Here is a 9,026-nt window from a genome sequence, read left to right on the forward strand (position 1 = left end):
TAATTAGATAATTGAAGTAAATTGGAAAGTTGTTTAAAATTGTATTCTCTATCTGAATCATGAAAGAAGAAATGTGGGTTTAGTGTCCCTTTAAGTCAAAATAAATTGGTTTTTTTTTAGGGCAAATATGACTTTTTTTTTTACTTAAATCAATGTCTAATGCATCTCTGGAGGTTTTCATTGACAGCTTTTTTTTGCTTTTTTTCAGAGCTAACATCTCACTAGCAAATCATCCTAAATACATTACAGCTGTTCTTATTACAAATTCATTATAGTATAATGCAATACAACTTTAACAAAGTTTGGTTATCTTGATGACAAATACTGAGAACTGACACATGACACACATGGGATAATGAGCCTATATTTGCTTCTTTAATACCAACATGTACATATTTTATGAATGTTTTCTTTAGCTGTAGCCTCTGTAAGGCTTTTGAGGGAGTGACTCCAATGTCAATTTTATTTTAATTTAGTTCTTTGCTAGGCTAAGTATTTCATATAATATATATATATATAAATATAAATGTGACCTGTGAGGAAAAAAGAAATACAAGTATGTGTGATCCGCTTACATATTGGATATATTCAGGATCATTACTAGGTTCCAAAAAAAATGTTCTGGGCCTATAGAGCAAGAAAAACATTTTGGAAGAAAGTCCATGCTCCTTGACTCCTCCCTTGCTTATTTCCAAAACTTCAATATTTAGGTTAACTCTCTATAATCCCATATACTGAGATCAGTTACAAAATGTACAATTGCTGTATATTAATGGGATGACTCCCCAGTGCAGTGTGTGACTATATAACACAATCAGAGCTAAAATCTGTGTGAGAGTGCCTAGCCAATCAACACGCTTGATGTAAGGTTGGTTTTCATATTTTACTTAAAGGGACAGTCTAGTCAGAATTAAAGGGCCACTGTAAGTAAATATTTTCTATGCCTGTTACTAACTAACTACCCCAAATACGCTTTTTATCAATAGCATTTCATTAACATATCTCCACCGTATATCAGAAATCTTGTCTGCAAATTTAATTGTTTTCCAAACCCACTCCGTGGGTATCCTTTGCTCTGTACCAATCCGTTTACAATACCTAGGTTTCAAAATGGCGCTTTAAACACAAAGTTATTGGTTTAAGTATTTTGAACATGCAGTGCTGAAAATAGTGGGCAGGATAACGAGACATCATCGGCGAATAAAAGATATAACTTTTAGAACGTTATTGGATAAAATATAGGTCAGTAGGTTTTAATTAATGTTTATTAACTTTAATATGTTAGTTGTTTAGCTTAAAAATTATAACAGAAAGTAATCCTTTAAGCTTTCATGATTCAGATAGGGCATGCAATTTTAACCAACTTTCCAATTTACTTTTAGCATCAAATTTGCTTTGTTCTGTTGGTATTCTTATTTGAAAGCTAAACCTAGGTAGGCTCATATGCTCATTTTTAAGCCCTTGAATGCCACCTCTTAAAGGCATATTCCAGCCAAAATTTAAAACCACATGAATGCATTTCTGAATTTAACAGAAGCAGTTTTGTAATATACATGCATTAGCAAAAATGCTTCTAATAAAAGCTATAGCTGTTTCAAAAGTGTATTTAAGTATGCACCGTGCACGAGCATTTTAAACCAAACACTTGTTTGGAGAGCCTATGGTGCTTGTACCATCTGGTAATTACTCAATTTGTTAATTGCTGATATGATACAAGCCCCACTAATGATCTGATGCAGCTGCATTATTTAAAATGTGGGTGCAGTGAGAATATCTAACTATGCTTCACATGCACTTGCAGAGAAAAATGTTAATACTAAAACATGATAACTCTTAATAGAAGCATTTTTGTTTGCCAATACATGTATATTATAAATACGCTTCTATTCAAAGATGCAATAAATCTATGTGCATTTAAATTTTGACTGGAATGTCCCTTTAACTGAATACATGTTGACCGTTTTTAACAGCTAGAGGGTGTTAGTTCATGTGTGTCATATAGATAACATTTTGCTCACGCCCATGGAGTTACCTAGGAGTCAGCACTGATTTGCTTAAATGCAAGTCTGTCAAAAGAACTGAAATAAGGGTGCAGCCTCCAGAGGCTAAGATACAAGGTAATCCCAGAGTTAAAAAGTATATTAATATAATAATGTTGGTTATGCAAAACTGGGGAATGGGTAATAAAAAGATTACCTATATTTTTAAACAATAAAAATTCTGAAGTAGACTGCCCCTTTAAATGACTACTCAGTAGGATCTTGTTCCCCAGAAAGTGTGAATATAAAAAGACAGTGCAAAATTTGACAATGGAAGTAAATTGGAAAGTGTTTTAAAACTGCTTGTTCTATAAGAATCATAAAAGTTTATTTTGACTTGAGTGTCCCTTTCACAATCCAATAACTATTAACATTTTCTCTTCAGTTGCCAACACTGATGTCACTTGACCAACTCTGACTTATGGGAGCCAATCAACAATTTATGAGGAGCCTACATTTAATACTCATCATCTGAATTTACATACGGGGCTTTTTCCTAAAATGTAAATTAATAAGTAGCTGAAATAAAGAGCAAACAGTGAGCATAGATTTGCAGTCCTAAAAACTCAAACTCTAATCTATGGGAGGCAGTCAAGTTAGAAGGAGCTTACATTGAGGACTGGTCATCTGAATCTCCATACAGGGCTTTTTTTTTTAATAATCACACTTTGAAAAAATGCAAAGTTGAATAAAAATAGTACTACCAATACTGAAGAGGTATAGTTTAAAAATGTCTGCCAGTAAATGATTAATTTTCTTTTTATCCTTTATTGAAGGAACAGCTATGCATAGCTGGGATCTAACTGTAAACTTCAGGTAAACAATGACAAGATGTATATATGTGCAGTCACCAATCAGCAGCTAGCAGCCTGTACTGCATTGCTGTTCCTGAGCCTATCTAGGTATTCTTTTCAACAAAGGATTTCAAGAGAACAAAGCAAATTAGATAACAGAAGTATTTTGGAAAGTTGTTTAAAATTGCACGATCTATTGGAATCTTAACCGTTTAGTTTTTATTTTACTGTCCCTTTAACCAATTGCTGTTAAACTACAGTTATTGAATCTCGAACAATAGCATAATAGCTTGTTTTATGGCTCTTGCCGTTTCTCTCGTTCAGAGAGGGATTGCCTGGTATTTCAGGGCTGCACTGTTAAGTCAGGATCAAACTAATATGCTACAGGAAAGTTCTTCTCTGTGAAAGGCACATATTGAGCAAAAAGAGGCTGCTTCTTGGGTGGTAACTTGCCATAGAACAAGCTATTATGCTATTGTTCGTTCCCAGGTTGAGCGCTTCTCTCTTTATATTAATGCAAATTATGAATCTTGGGGAAGTCTCCCTAAGTGTGATGCGGGAATCCAGACGTGGACCGTTGCTCAGTGTGCCTAGAGGGATATGGCTACACCTCACTGACGAGGCCCACACTAGGCCGAAACGTACATCTGGGGTTTTGCTGCTTCTCTCATTCCGAGAGGAATTGCCTGGTATTTCGGGGATGGACTGTAATGTTAAGTCAGGATCAGACTGATAACTGAAAATAGTTCATGCATATTGTTTATATACTAGGTTATATATTTTAAATGTATTCTGACTACAGTATTCAAATAGAAAAAAAATCTATGTGTATTGTATTTTAAATACTTGGGTGGAGCTACCATTGATGCAGCAGGTGCAGTCGCACCAGGACCCAAGTGCAAAGGGCCCATACCAGAGTCTATACATAGGCATGTGCCTATGTGATCATAAACAGTGTATAGATACTCACATCATTACACAGTACAGCGTGTTCATTATTAGTGTATAGATTTTCCATCAATATACAGCACACCATATACATACTCATCATATTTATACAGAGCAGTGTACTCCTTCGGGTATAGTGTATAGGAACTCACATCATTATACCACACAGCATATTCATTAGAGTATACATACTCATCATATTTATACAGAGCAGTGTACTCATTAGGGTATAGTGTATAGAAACTCACATCATTATACACAGCATATTCATTTGAGTATACATACTTATATTTATATAGAGCAATGTACTCATCAGGGTATAGTGTATAGGAACTCACATTATTATACAGCACAGTATATTCATTAGAGTCTATATACTTATCATATTTATACAGAGCAATGTACTCATCAGGGATATAGTATATAAAAACTCACATCATTATACCGCACAGCATATTCATTAGAGTATACTCTACTCATCATATTTATACAGAGCAGTGTACTCCTTAGGGTATAGTACGTATAAACTCACATCATTATACAACACACCATATTCTTTAGAGTATACATACTCATGATATTTATATAGAGCAATGTACTCATCAGGGTATAGTGTATAGGAACTCATACCATTATACAACACAGCATATTCATTAGAGTATACATACTCATCATATTTATACAGAGTAATGTACTCATCAGGGTATAGTGTATAGAAACTCACATCATTATACAGCACATCATAGTCATTAGAGAATACTATTCTCATATTTATATAGAACAATGTACTCATTAGGGTATAGTGTATAGAAACTCACATCTATATAGAGCACAGCATATTCATTAGAGTATACTCTACTCATCATATTTATACAGAACAGTGTACTCATTAGGGTATAGTGATTAGGAACTCACATCATTATACAGCACAGCATATTCATTAGAGAATACTATTCTCATATTTATATAGAACAATGTACTCATCAGGGTATAGTGTACAGAAACTCACATCATTATACAGCACAGCATATTCATTAGATAATACTATTCTCATATTTATATAGAACAATTTACTCATTAGGGTATAGTGTATACAAACTCACATCATTATACAGCACAGCATATTCATTAGAGAATACTATTCTCATATTTATATAGAACAATGTACTCATTAGGGTATAGTGTATAGAAACTCACATCTATATAGAGCACAGCATACAGGGAGTGCAGAATTATTAGGCAAGTTGTATTTTTGAGGATTAATTTTATTATTGAACAACAACCATGTTCTCAATGAACCCAAAAAACTCATTAATATCAAAGCTGAATAGTTTTGGAAGTAGTTTTTAGTTTGTTTTTAGTTATAGCTATTTTAGGGGGATATCTGTGTGTGCAGGTGACTATTACTGTGCATAATTATTAGGCAACTTAACAAAAAACAAATATATACCCATTTCAATTATTTATTTTTACCAGTGAAACCAATATAACATCTCAACATTCACAAATATACATTTCTGACATTCAAAAACAAAACAAAAACAAATCAGTGACCAATATAGCCACCTTTCTTTGCAAGGACACTCAAAAGCCTGCCATCCATGGATTCTGTCAGTGTTTTGATCTGTTCACCATCAACATTGCGTGCAGCAGCAACCACAGCCTCCCAGACACTGTTCAGAGAGGTGTACTGTTTTCCCTCCTTGTAAATCTCACATTTGATGATGGACCACAGGTTCTCAATGGGGTTCAGATCAGGTGAACAAGGAGGCCATGTCATTAGATTTTCTTCTTTTATACCCTTTCTTGCCAGCCACGCTGTGGAGTACTTGGACGCGTGTGATGGAGCATTGTCCTGCATGAAAATCATGTTTTTCTTGAAGGATGCAGACTTCTTCCTGTACCACTGCTTGAAGAAGGTGTCTTCCAGAAACTGGCAGTAGGACTGGGAGTTGAGCTTGACTCCATCCCCAACCCGAAAAGGCCCCACAAGCTCATCTTTGATGATACCAGCCCAAACCAGTACTCCACCTCCACCTTGCTGGCGTCTGAGTCGGACTGGAGCTCTCTGCCCTTTACCAATCCAGCCACGGGCCCATCCATCTGGCCCATCAAGACTCACTCTCATTTCATCAGTCCATAAAACCTTAGAAAAATCAGTCTTGACGTTTCAGCTTGTGTGTCTTATTCAGTGGTGGTCGTCTTTCAGCCTTTCTTACCTTGGCCATGTCTCTGAGTATTGCACACCTTGTGCTTTTGGGCACTCCAGTGATGGGCAGTTATTTTGCGCCTTGGTTTTTCCACACGCTTCTTGCGACCCTGTTGACTATTTTGAATGAAACACTTGATTGTTCGATGATCACGCTTCAGAAGCTTTGCAATTTTAAGAGTGCTGCATCCCTCTGCAAGATATCTCACTATTTTTGACTTTTCTGAGCCTGTCAAGTCCTTCTTTTGACCCATTTTGCCAAAGGAAAGGAAGTTGCCTAATAATTATGCACACCTGATATAGGGTGTTGATGTCATTTGACCACACCCCTTCTCATTACAGAGATGCACATCACCTAATATGCTTAATTGGTAGTAGGCTTTCGAGCCTATACAGCTTGGAGTAAGACAACATGCATAAAGAGGATGATGTGGTCAAAAACATAATTTATGTAAGAACTTACCTGATAAATTCATTTCTTTCATATTAGCAAGAGTCCATGAGCTAGTGACGTATGGGATATACATTCCTACCAGGAGGGGCAAAGTTTCCCAAACCTTAAAATGCCTATAAATACACCCCTCACCACACCCACAAATCAGTTTAACGAATAGCCAAGAAGTGGGGTGATAAGAAAAAAGTGCGAAAGCATAAAAATAAGGAATTGGAATAATTGTGCTTTATACAAAAAAAATCATAACCACCACAAAAAAGGGTGGGCCTCATGGACTCTTGCTAATATGAAATAAATGAATTTATCAGGTAAGTTCTTACATAAATTATGTTTTCTTTCATGTAATTAGCAAGAGTCCATGAGCTAGTGACGTATGGGATAATGACTACCCAAGATGTGGATCTTTCCACGCAAGAGTCACTAGAGAGGGAGGGATAAAATAAAGACAGCCAATTCCTGCTGAAAATAATCCACACCCAAAATAAAGTTTAAAGAAAACATAAGCAGAAGATTCAAACTGAAACCGCTGCCTGAAGTACTTTTCTACCAAAAACTGCTTCAGAAGAAGAAAACACATCAAAATGGTAGAATTTAGTAAAAGTATGCAAAGAGTAACCAAGTTGCTGCTTTGCAAATCTGAACAACCGAAGCTTCATTCCTAAACGCCCAGGAAGTAAAAACTGACCTAGTAGAATGAGTTATAATCCTTTGAGGCGGAGTTTTACCCGACTCGACATAGGCATGATGAATTAAAGATTTCAACCAAGATGCCAAAGAAATGGCAGAAGCTTTCTGGCCTTTTCTAGAACCAGAAAAGATGAAAAATAGACTAGAAGTCTTTCGGAAAGACTTAGTAGCTTCAACATAATATTTCAAAGCTCTAACAACATCCAAAGAATGCAATGATTTCTCCTTAGAATTCTTAGGATTAGGACATAATGAAGGAACCACAATTTCTCTACTAATGTTGTTAGAATACACAACCTTAGGTAAAAATTCAAAAGAAGTTCGCAACACCGCCTTATCCTGATGAAAAATCAGAAAAGGAGACTCACAAGAAAGAGCAGATAATTCAGAGACTCTTCTGGCAGAAGAGATGGCCAAAAGAAACAAAACTTTCCAAGAAAGAAGTTTAATGTCCAATGAATGCATGGGTTCAAAAGGAGGAGCTAGAAGAGCCCCCAGAACCAAATTCAAACTCCAAGGAGGAGAAATTGACTGAATGACAGGTTTTATACGAACCAAGTCTTGTACAAAACAATGAATATCAGGAAGATTAGCAATCTTTCTGTGAAAAAGAACAGAAAGGACAGAGATTTGTCCTGTCAAGGAACTTGCGGACAAACCTTTATCTAAACCATCCTGAAGAAACTGTAAAAATTCTCGGAATTCTAAAAGAATGCCAGTAAAAATGATGAGAAGACACCAAGAAATATAAGTCTTCCAGACTCTATAATATATCTCTCTAGATACAGATTTACGAGCCTGTAACATAGTATTAATCACAGAGTCAGAGAAACCTCTTTGACCAAGAATCAAGCGTTCAATCTCCATACCCTTAAATTTAAAGATTTGAGATCCTGATGGAAAAAAGGACCTTGCGACAGAAGGTCTGGTCTTAACGGAAGAGCCCACGGTTGGCAAGAGGCCATCCGAAAAAGATCCGTCTATGCTGGAACTACCAGCAGAACAAACGAGCATTCCTTCAGAATCTTGGAGATTACTCTTGGAAGAAGAACTAGAGGCGGAGAGATATAGGCAGGATGATACTTCCAAGGAAGTGATAATGCATTCACTGCCTCCGCCTGAGGATCCCGGGATCTGAACAGATACCTGGGAAGTTTCTTGTTTAGATGAGAAGCCATCAGATCTATTTCTGGAAGTTCCCACATTTGAACAATCTGAAGAAATACCTCTGGGTGAAGAGACCATTCGCCCGGATACAACGTTTGACGACTGAGATAATCCGCTTCCCAATTGTCTATACCTGGGAAATGAACCGCAGAGATTAGACAGGAGCTGGATTCCGCCCAAACCAGAATTCGAGATACTTCTTTCATAGCCAGAGGACTGTGAGGCCCTCCTTGATGATTGATGTATGCCACAGTTGTGACATTGTCTGTCTGAAAACAAATGAACGACTCTCTCTTCAGAAGAGGCCAAGACTGAAGAGCTCTGAAAATTTGCACGGAGTTCCAAAATATTGATTGGTAATCTCACCTCCTGAGATTCCCAAACCCCTTGTGCCGTCAGAGACCCCCACACAGCTCCCCAACCTGTAAGACTTGCATCTGTTGAAATTACAGTCCAGGTCGGAAGAACAAAAGAAGCCCCCTGAACTAAACGATGGTGATCTGTCCACCACGTCAGAGAGTGTCGTACAATCGGTTTTAAAGATATTAATTGAGATATCTTTGTGTAATCCCTGCACCATTGGTTCAGCATACAGAGCTGAATAGGTCGCATGTGAAAATGAGCAAAGGAGATCGCGTCCGATGCAGCAGTCATAAGACCTAAAATTTCCATGCATAAGGCTACCAAAGGGAATGATTGTGACTGAAGGTTTTGACAAGCTGATATCA

Source organism: Bombina bombina, chromosome 2, assembly GCF_027579735.1.
Source record: "Bombina bombina isolate aBomBom1 chromosome 2, aBomBom1.pri, whole genome shotgun sequence".
NCBI lineage: Eukaryota > Metazoa > Chordata > Amphibia > Anura > Bombinatoridae > Bombina > Bombina bombina.